The sequence below is a fragment of the Apium graveolens genome, chromosome 9 (genome assembly GCF_009905375.1).
Source record: "Apium graveolens cultivar Ventura chromosome 9, ASM990537v1, whole genome shotgun sequence".
NCBI lineage: Eukaryota > Viridiplantae > Streptophyta > Magnoliopsida > Apiales > Apiaceae > Apium > Apium graveolens.
Genome location: NC_133655.1, coordinates 257,195,878 through 257,207,358, shown reverse-complemented (window position 1 = coordinate 257,207,358; position 11,481 = coordinate 257,195,878). Strand labels below are relative to the sequence as shown.

At 34.5% G+C, this 11,481-nt stretch overlaps 1 pseudogene; it reads left to right on the top strand.

Moving 5' to 3' along the window:
- The first annotated feature begins 7,301 nt into the window (after window positions 1-7,301).
- On the top strand, window positions 7,302-9,803 carry LOC141686192 (uncharacterized; annotated as a pseudogene).
- Window positions 9,804-11,481: the final 1,678 nt, after the last annotated feature.

The following is an 11,481-nucleotide window of genomic DNA, read 5'->3' as shown; positions in this document are numbered from 1 at the left end:
GCTATGTGACTTTTGTGGCATATTTGAATGAATAGTTCATTTTTATGGCACATCTATTCAAAATCTTCCAAAAATGACACATAAGGCCGCTACTTTTGCGGTTCTGCCACAGAGACCCAGAAGTAGTGGCGTTCTGGGGTATATATATATTGTTTTTTTCTTTTCCTCCTCGTTTGTGCTTTTGTGTATTGTTTTGTAAGCTAAAACAAATCCTCTGGAGGTCATGTTTTGAGCTCTAATATTAAATTTAAAAAATATATTTTGGTTTAATTTTATTTGTTGTTTAGTGATGTAAACCTATTTTTAGTGTATATTTTTTATTATAATCAAAAAGTTGTAAATATATGACTTTTGTAGCTTCAAAAAGGGTGTCATGCGAGTCGAGTGTGCATTTGTTACGTGAGGGCATGTTTTGGAACACTCATATTTAATTCCCAAAATATTATTTTGGTTTAATTTTTTTTTGTTGACTAGTGATGTAAACCTATTTGTAGTATGTTTTTTTTATTTTTATTTTAAATTCTTTTTTATATGGTTTTAGTTCCTTGGAAAAAGATATCATGGGGAAATATATATTTTTTCTTGACAAGGCCTCATAATCATGAATTTTAGAAGTGTAGTTTAACATAATATATAAAAAAATGTTACTTGTTTGATGTAGACGTACATTTAGTGTGTATTGAGCATTTAAAACAAAATTATTTTTAAAAAAATATAAAAAAGGAAATTGAAATAGTACATTTAAGTCATAATGAAAACAACAATTCTGAAAGTGACCAGAACTAATAAAAATAAGTCTGAACTGAATACGTAATGAAAATATGGCATAATAAAAATAACAAGTCTGGAAACATGAGAAACAGTATTGATCAGCCACAGAACCTCCCGCCGATATGGTATAGCATCCCATTTCCTTTCACTGCTCTACGGGGCTGCTATCTCAGCAGTACAGGAGGATCAGGTTCCTCATCGTCGTCATCCTGCTCATCACTCTCATCCTCCATATCTACCTCCTGCATGACCGAGGGTGTATGCATCTGACGCCCCTGCTCAAATTTCACTGAGGAGGTATCATGTACTAACCAAAGGTCGAACCCCCTAGCCGGGGTCTGGAAAGAAAAGCCCGAACCATATGTCTCGGGTGAGAAATCGTATGTAGGTTGTGGAAAAGCCTGAACCACATGACTGTAATCGCTCTAAGTAGAATGGCCCCAACTGGATCCAGCAGTCCAAGCACTAGGAACAGCATAAGGGGCCTGAGTAGTGTGGCCCATAGTAGATGTATCGACATAAAGGCTCTGGGCCTGAGTAGTGTGGCCAAAAGTAGATGTACCAGCATCATGGCTCTGAGAGCTCTGCCCCTAGGAAGACCCACCAACATCATGGACCTGTGAACTGTGACCCCAAGTAGATATAGGAAAAACTCCCTCTCCCTGAATGAAGTAGTCCCAAGTACGCTCAGTATGTCCATGCCCCTGAGAACTATGCTCTCAACCTGAGCCAAAGGAGGTCTATAATGAAGAACCCTCTCCACCTGATGGACGAGGCCAAGGCTCCCAACCATCCCGAGGAGCTGGTGTAGCATGAAGAAATGTAGTACCTGGCCTACAAGCATGAGTACCGCTAGTACGTGGGGTAGCAGAAGGTGGATGCGGGGGCCTTTGTAAAAGATATATGAAACCTATGGCATCTAATATGCCATGTAAACCATGAAGCGCCTCATACACGGTATCATCATCATCTGCCACGCCGAAACCCCGAATCTGGTGGTAGGAAGCGGACAAGCCCCCAACCAGTATTGACAACATGTAAATGTGTTTACATAAACTCATATTATGATAAATGAAGAGGTAATAATCTAATAAGAGAAATCTTACAGCCACAGGTAGGTGCCCCTGCGACCCCAAGAATCCTTGATAGTCCCTCTAAATCCTGGGGTTGATCATAAAACACCAAGTGACTCTATCGTGCCACTGATGATACTCAACTACGCACATAGGTCTGCGAGTACGTCTGTAAGATGGTGGCCCAAGCACGGCGGTGTGACGTGACTCCCACAGCTCATACACCCTACTGAACTGAAAAGGCCATCCTCTATGACCCCTATGGAAAAAATCATGGTCTGTAAGCGGAGATTAAGTAGGGACCCGCTGCAAGTATCCAAACTGTCTCGTGACCCTATCAGTGTAGCACCACTTCACCCATATCAAGTAAATGAGGGGAAAAGGTGCACTCATAAGTGAAAGCTCAAGCTCAGGGATGCCTCGTGCCTCAACCGCGCAATCATCGTAGGGCCTCCATCTGAAGGAATCCTCAGACATGGTATCTAGGTCATAACGGATGCCGCGTGAAGAATGTGTCTGCACAGTCTTAACATCCAATGGGACCATCCACCTGAAGCCAAATGTATTGTGTTAACAACATAGTTGCAATATTTCTGAACATGAAAGAAAGAGTCATAATTAATTTAGCATACCTAAGAGCACGGGGATGCTGCATCAAATAAGCTTCTCGCTGTCTGCGAGCTAAGGCAGTACAATGCTCATATATCCAAACCTGGACCACATATGCATTCGAAAAATAAATATTTCTTGTACGCATGAAGTATGGATAATGCACCTAATAGTATGCATACAGTATGCAGTGTGTGTAATGCCCCCTACAATACGCATGGATAATGCACCCTACAATATGAAGTATGTTGGGTGGATATGTACCTGTAATAATGTCATGGACCTGCATAGCTCGGTCTTATATCCAATGCTGGCTGAGCACAAGCGCCGGTAAAGATAAGCAAGACATGTACTGCCCCAGCTATAAATACTGATCTGATCCACGTGGCACACAAATGGGAGGAGGTTCAGAGGCAGGCGGTAACCACTATAATTCGGCACAGTAGAACCAATAAGCATAAGCAAGTGTGCACGTGTGTGGTATAGTAGCTCACGCTCATGATCAGGACCAGTAGCTGAGTGTAGACGTGAACAATCACCGAAATGACGAACCAATTAACTAATCTTAATTTCACCCTTCTTGATGACATCCGTATCTTGCTGTGGGTCGGGGGCAACACCAAGAAGCTCATGTAATAACAATACACCTGCATCCCCTGGAATAGGTATTATGGGATGACCGATACTGCACAACCCTAATATGTAATAAACATCCTCAAGTGTCACAGTGGCCTCTCCAAAACGGAGATGGAAAGTATGAGTCTCCGGGCGCTATCGATCAAGAAAAGCCGATATGAGGCCAACATCATGTCTCATACTCCCAGTTACCAGAACACCCATAAAACCAGCTTCTCTTTTGGCATCCAGGATATGTTGTGGTAGTGAATTAGCCTCAATACAATCCCAGTATGTCTTAAAATTCGAGCGGAGCCATAAATAATCGTCATTACCCTGCAAGTAAATATGATTTTATGCATTTAAAAAACGCATAGAGAACTTTGAAAAGTTAACCGAAAATTGGAAAATGAATGTGTACCGTGTCAACCAAGACAATCTGTGAACGATGCCTATTTTGTTGATTAAGTAATTCCCCGTCAATTGGACCTGGGTTGATCATTTGTCATCCAACCATTTAATCCTGCACAAGAAATGAAGTTTCTATAAGGAAGTGTAAAAAATCTTAAAAAAACTGGCAGCATTTCCCCTATTCTATCACATTACCATGCTGGAAACACAATTAACAAAATCTTGTCAAAATTTTGTTAATCTAAAAGAAAACGGGCAGCATTTCCGCTGTATTGTCACATTCCCATTCCAAAAACACAACCAACAAACTCACTATAACAAGTCTGTAATGCAATAAATGTAAGCAACAAATGAAATAATGTTGCACGTAAGAATTATCCCGCTTTATTCAAATTATAAATAACAATTTATTTAATATTACGAATTAATTAAATTTAACCAATGAATTAATTAACTACATTTAAGCAATTAAGTAATTAATTAAATATAAGCAACAAATTATTTAACTAAATGTAAGCAGTTAATTAAATATAAGGAATGAATTAAATTTAGGCATAAATATAAGCAATTAATTAAATATAAGCAATTAATTAAATATAAACAACTAATTAAATATAAACAACTAATTAAATATAAATCGGCAGATAGAGAGAGGGATAGAGATACCTGAGAACGCCTGTTCTTATGGGGAGGAGTGTGCGCGTTGTTGTCCTACAGGTCGAAGAATGCCTGTTCTTCCGGGAATCTTCGGTTTCCGCCTTTCTTTCTCTCTTTCTTTCTCTTCTTTCTCTCTCTTCTTCTCTCTTTCTTTCTTATCTACACTTTCTTTATTTCTTCTTTCTTTCTTTCTCTTTTATTCATTATATTAGTTTTTATTACTCATATATAATATTACTTTCAACTAATATTATATATTTCATAAAACTTTAAAATCCCATTAATAAAACTAATTATTTCATAAATTTAATTCATAAATTTTTATTTATATAATTACTATTTTCCTTAGTACTGACATATTATATTACCAAAATAATATATTTTTATTTTAATTTACCAAAACTTAAAATAAATTCCAGAAATTCATAAATTTCTTAATATATTATATTATTTCATAAATTTAATTCATAAATTGCTTTTGTATTTCATTAAACTTTAAAATTCCATAAATAAAAATAATTATTTATGCAATTTTTATGGATTGGATTTTAATAATGCTGCATTTTTTGTTGAAAATTTCGAGAACCTTATCTTCTAACGAAAAAGTAGATTTCTCTTTGAAGGTAATCTTATCCGAAATATCAACTAGATAGTATGAATAATTCATTCTTATCTGAAATGGGTAGTATCAGATTTCTCTTTGCAGGAATTATTGAAACAATCAATAATTCACAATAATACTCGCCTTCTATTTATATATGTAACTTTATTTAATTGAATCTGCAAAAAGTGAAAACTTTTATCAAAGAGTTATCTTTTCCTCTTTATTTCATTTATATGATTTCACTTGTCATTATTGTTTTTCGTGTCTCCTTCCACTTAAAACTTTTCAGCATTTGTCTTAAAATTATTGAAAATGCTTGCATGTGCCTTATATTGTGTATTCACGGGATACCTAACTCATTTACTGATAAGGGTCTATAAATTAAAACATACACGACCATAAGTCATATTGCATTTATTTTTCAATTGCATAAGTTACAAACCATTTATCAGTATAGTACACATCACTAAGAAATCTTCGGCCTGTAAATCAAATTCAGTGGAGAATAAAAGTTCAAGTATCACGACAATGACATGACACTATGCCATAAGTGGACTACTGTAATGCAAGTGTTACAAGGAACGTTACATTAGCTAAGAGATTTTTGGCCTATTGTAACATCTCTCTTGCAATGTTACAATAGCTATAAAGTTAGTGTTGCGATAAATTTCCGGTGTTGCACAACATGTAACACCAACAACTGGTGTTACATTAGATACTTTTTAAAATTTTAAAAATATTAAAATAGAAATATTATCATAAATTAGTATAAATTATATTATGATTTACTAGTGAATGATCAATGTAATATATAATATGATTTAAATCTAGAATTTCTTATTAATAAATTCAAAGACTTTTTTAATTTCCTATTTATCTGAAATTATTTGTATGTTTTTTATTTAATAAATAATATTTTAATAATTAAAATTAAGTGAAATGAAAAAATATATAAAATAATATACATTTTACTAGGTGAATTATTGGGCGGCATTTTTCCCACCTAAATGACTGATTGGAGTTAAACAAAACTCAGTCCTCAAGACTCTCTCTCCCCAACATTATTTCTCGCTTACTCTTTTTTTTTCTCTCTCAAACCTCACCGACCACTACACTACACGACGCCTCTCTGCAATCTCATCGCACTGTCTCTACAACCTCGTCGTATGTTTTGGATCTCAATTAATTCATGGGATGAGGCTGATATTTGTAATTAGGACTTTGAATTTGAGTTCAAAATATGGGTTTCTACATTTTTGAATTCAATTAGGGCTTATATTTACCTGAACTTCAACTATTCGCTCTCTATTTATGTGTGCAGGGCTTCTTCAGATCTTCGAATTTATAACAGAGAGTGACGAAGTTGAAAGAGTCGCCCCATTCCAACATCAGTTCGACAAATAAATTGCTTCTCAAGTACTATCTCTCTCTTGTATATTTTTTGCTAGCACCCCTTTGTATTGTCTTTTTCCCTCTCTTTTTCTCTTGTTTTTTTATACATACATATATACACAAAATTCTATTTCACCCCTTGGTTTTTTTATCAGAATATAATAAGACATTACTTGCAATTTGCACTTTTTGCAACATTGTCAAATGTAATTTGTGTTTTGATAAATATTTCAGGGTGTTCTGCTTCTCAATTTGGTTCTTACTAGTAGGTATTCCATGTTATCTGATTCAGTCTAAAGTATACAAACAGGTGATACTTAAAGGCTCAGATGTTGTGCAGATGTTTAAAAACTTGAAGGCTCAGATTCTATTGACCCAAGTAAGCACTTCCCTTTGTATATATTATGGCTCAACAACAAGAAGGCTGCCCGTTCCCGTTGTTTAGTAGAAAAATTATCTAGGATTGAGTCAACTAAACAGAAAACAAGAATTAGTCAAAACGAATTAGTCAAAACAAGAAGTAGTGAAAAGTGAGGGCACAGATTTATAGAAAAATATAGATAAATGGGGGAAGAATTACACATCAGGATTTACATAATGGGGTTGATATATGGTGTACATTTATGAGATTATACTTGGGTAAATTTATGGTTGAAATAAACTTAACAGAAGTTTGAAATGATCTTTGCGGATTGCTGCATAGTGATGAAACAATCTGCTTGGTGGAGGAGGTAGAGTTAACCTTATAGTGTATATGATTGCTTGTCTATCTCCTGGGAAAAGTCCCTTCTGGATTCTTCTCTGTCTTTTGTTCTTGTCATTTTTTCATCTGATTTGCACAAGGCAACTGAGGAAGCGCATATTTAAGAAACGTAAAGTCTGAAGGATAACCTTTACAGTTGCCAATGCTTTATCCATTAAACTCAATACATATGCTTTAATCTGTCATACTGTTCCAGGTGCTTATTACATTTACTACTCTTTACTGATTGTCTACTCGATATTATAATTGTCATGCCAAAATCTTGCATTTCAAAACAAAGCTTGAAGCTAATATTTTACATTTATTCACAGGGAAAATTACTTGGCTTGATTCCGTTACTAATCTTCGTATAAAGGTATTAAAACAAAACATTTTTTTGGTTTACTCCTTCACATGTTATCACGACATGGGTCATAATAGGATGATCATATCTAACATAGGTTGGTCGTATCTTATGTTATATTATATTGGGGTTTCATTTTTGATTTTTTTATAGTTACCACCATAACCTGCCAAATGAGAATTTATAGTCAGTTAAGGTAGTTTTAACTTAAATGATTTTTACAGGCATGTATAAATAGTGTAAACACATGTGGTCAGTTCTCACACTTTAGTTTGATGGTCTATTGTCCATGACTTTAAAAGTTTAGATAAATAATTGCTTTGGAGTAGCAAGTTTCAAACATGTTAAATTTTATAAGCAGCTCAAAATGGGACTATACATTTAGTTAGGTTGTACATAGAATCATCATCAAACATAAATAGGTAAAATATTTTCATATGGGTCAAAGCAACCTGATATATTGTTTGCTTCTCCAAATGCATTATTTAAAAGGCATGGTATGGTATAGTTTATAGATATTTATAAATTGGAGGAGATGAAGAACACATAGTAAATTGGATTGTATATGGAATGATCTTATAGTCGAGTTTATTTTTATTAACAAGAAAGATATTTCATCAGCGTTCTTTTGATTTCTGCAACCGCATAATTTCTACACTTCATGCTTGTTTAACTGTAACTCTGTCGGTTCTCTCTGTTCAAGATTCGAGATGCCCTGTTTGCCCTTTAGCTTCTCAGCCTACTACTCTCCAGGTAACTCCTTTCTTGCTTGACAAACTAATTTTGACTAAGATCTCGTATACTTCACGGTATGTGTATGTTTTTCTAGAGTGCGGGTTTATGTTGCCTGCTTGTAGTAACTCATATGTTATGGAAAAATTTAATGTTGTTTGGTTAATCTTAGCTTTTTATTAAAGACAGACAGATATAGAAAGGATTTGTAAAGTGTGTATATGGAAAATGCAGGCACAAACATTGGTGATTAGCGTGGCATATCTGATATATGATCTAATATGTTGCCTATTCGACAACCAAATTAAACTCGATAACTCCGTCACCATTTAGTCAGTGTCGGACTGGGAGGAGGCCTTGCCTACAAAATGGTAATTTACATACTTACTTTTTTTCCCGAGTATCTCTTCTATTCTACTGACCATTCTCAAGTAGCATGATATGTCTTCTTGGTTAGATTTCATTACACATTTTCCTTGTTATAATCTGGACTTTCATAGTTGGTACAAAACAGATTATAGTAACATGATAGTGTAATAATTTTGGCATTGATTAGTGTGGATCAGAGATGGTTGCAACAATAGCATTAACAGAGATGTCCAGTCCATTTCTTCACATGAGAGAGCTCCTCAAAGAGCTGGGTCACAAGGACTCTGACCTTAATTTAGCTGCTGATGTTAGACTTTTCTCACCCTTTAATATCTTTTTACATATATAATTAAATTGAATTATTTTCTCTAAATTACTCATAATTATAGTTTAATATCAGATTTTATTTGCGGTGATATTCTTACTGGCAAGAATGGGCGGGGACCATACCTCACTTACGTGACTTTGACTGCTGACATACCAATTCTTTTTGTGATTTTGAATATTCATTGATATACCTTGATTAATTAGATTTTTAGGTTTTCTTGATATTATATTGCAGCAACTTAATGTTCATTGTGAAACCAAGACCAAGCTCTGAACCTTACTTAATTTTTCTTGCCTCTTTATTCAAGTGTGTTGTGTATATTTTTCTTGCTCCATTCAGTAAATATTCTACAATTCTGAATATTGATGTATTTATTCAATTTCTTGCATCCGTTTGAATGTTTCATGTTTTTTATATGTTCTGATCATAATCTTGTATTGAGCCGCGTGCTACTATGTTATTGGTTGACATTTTTTTGTTGTTTATTTATTATCGCTGAAACTACGGAATATAGTTGTTTGCTCTAAAATTCTAAGGTGAACATTGTAGTAATAAATATTGCTGAGAGATAAGAACATAAGATGAACTCATGAACTTGAACTAGATTCTTAGCAGAATGTTATGTATTAAAATCATCAGCAAAAGAACCCTTTTACCTTATTATGTATTATTAGTTTTCAAATCTATGAGTGCAGTAACAGCATTCACTAAATCAACTAAGGTTGATTCTCACGTACTCAAACGTAAGCCCGTCAATGGAGGCTCTGTTTTTTTAAATTTAAAAGTGACTGATTCCTCATGTCATATCCTAAATTAACTTCCAACTATGCCATTTTAATACCAAATCAACTTCTTCCGATTCTCATAAAATTTGGTGTGACTTGTATACAGGAGCAAGGAATGGTGAATGAGGGAGAACAAGTATCTCTCTGCCTGGTTATTTTGTATCCAGATCACGAAAGTGTGGAAGGGAAAAAAGTGATTCTCTCACAGCTTATTTTGTATAATTTCATATCCAATAATAGTCGAAGAGTAATTTTTTCCTAGATGTTATGTTATAGTACTTTGGTCGTCGTTGGGGTTGGGGATGTTTTGGTGAATTTACTATTATGTAGTTGTTTGGTTTGCAGAGCTGAGACTCTTATGTATTTATGTATACGACTTTGATGTTTTTTTTGATTATGTATTGTTCTCAAAACAGGCCTTATATTTCAAAAAAAATATAATAACTTTTATGTTTGTTTGTTCTGGTGCAATATTTGTCTACATATAATGTTACATTACATATATTACTAGTGTTACAATCGATACAAAGACTGTTACAATACACATATTCCAGTGTTGTCTAACTAAAAACTGGTGTTACAATAGATAAAATCTACTGTTATAATAGGCAATGTGGGACCCATAGGTGGGGTCCACGTGGCACTAGTGGTCCCACTTATGCAATCTTGATCAAACTATTGTATCACTCATTTTGCGTTACATTTGGACCTGTTAGTGTTACAATAGGTGTCTATTGTAACGTTTTCCTCTCTATTACAATAGATCAATGAAGTGTTACATTAGGGTGTCTATTGTAATGCTCGTATACGTAACGCCCCCTGATGTTACAATAGACCTATTGTAACGCTTTTGGGGCCTATTGTAATACCATTTAGGCATTACAATAGCCCACTTATGGCGTAGTGTGACTATAGCAATAACAACGTAGCTTATCGAGGTTTGCAGATGATACTTGTTGATGAATATGTGAGATTCTTGAAAAACTTAATCATGTCAATCACAAAATTCATTTATATGATTCTCATAAATCTATTCATGGGTCCGTACATCGCAACCGTATGTATTCATGGATACCGTTTGGGGAGGTAGGTCGTTTTCATGGTTGAATTGTCGAAGGTCAAACTTATGATATTTCAAATTTTCTTGTGACACCCTACGAGGGCGATTATAAATATGTCGAATGGGACATGCACATTCTCATTGTTATTTAACTCAAATTACTGAAGTTCTCGACACTCATGAAGATGTTTTTGACTTTGTTAATCTTTCAACAATTGACGAGGTTCACTTCCAAAATGATTACTGCGTTGGTAATCATTGTAATCCATTTTCATTGAACCTTTTCATATTATATTTCGTTATATATTAACATTTTCTTCTTTTTTGGGTTGTAGATGTGGTTGGATTAATTGTTGACCGAGAAATTGTACAACAGGTTACAAATGCAAGAAATGTACATCAAAAGTCTTTGGAAATGGTTATTGGTGATGAAATATAAGAAAAATAAGTTAAATCCATCTAGTGCAAAGATTTTTCAAAATATGTATTTTATTTCCTCAAAATTGCTACTATATTGCAGTAATAAAGTTAAAGTTGTCTTTTCGGAAGCAAATGGTGTACCAGTTAATAGGGAGTTGAACTTCGCTGCTCTGCAACGTCTACACCCATATACCATCACCATTTCTAGATGTAAAATGAACCTTGATACTGATACAGGCAAGACCTGGCTGACCAATGCACCTTCAACCATGTTTTACGTTAATAATCAGAGTGCGAAAGATAGTGAGTTACGCTGTAGATTCATGGTTAACAATACACCTCTTGTATGGACACGGAATATTAGTGACCCATGATCATGGTGATGTTGAACCTCAATCGTAGCATGTTGACGAGAATCATTGTGTTCTGATTTGACGGCATGCAAATTTCTTTTTCGTATTTTGTATCTGCATTATGTTTCTTTTTGAATTTATGCATTCTAGATCTATATTAGTTGTATCTTTCTTTATTGTAATGTTACTATCATTA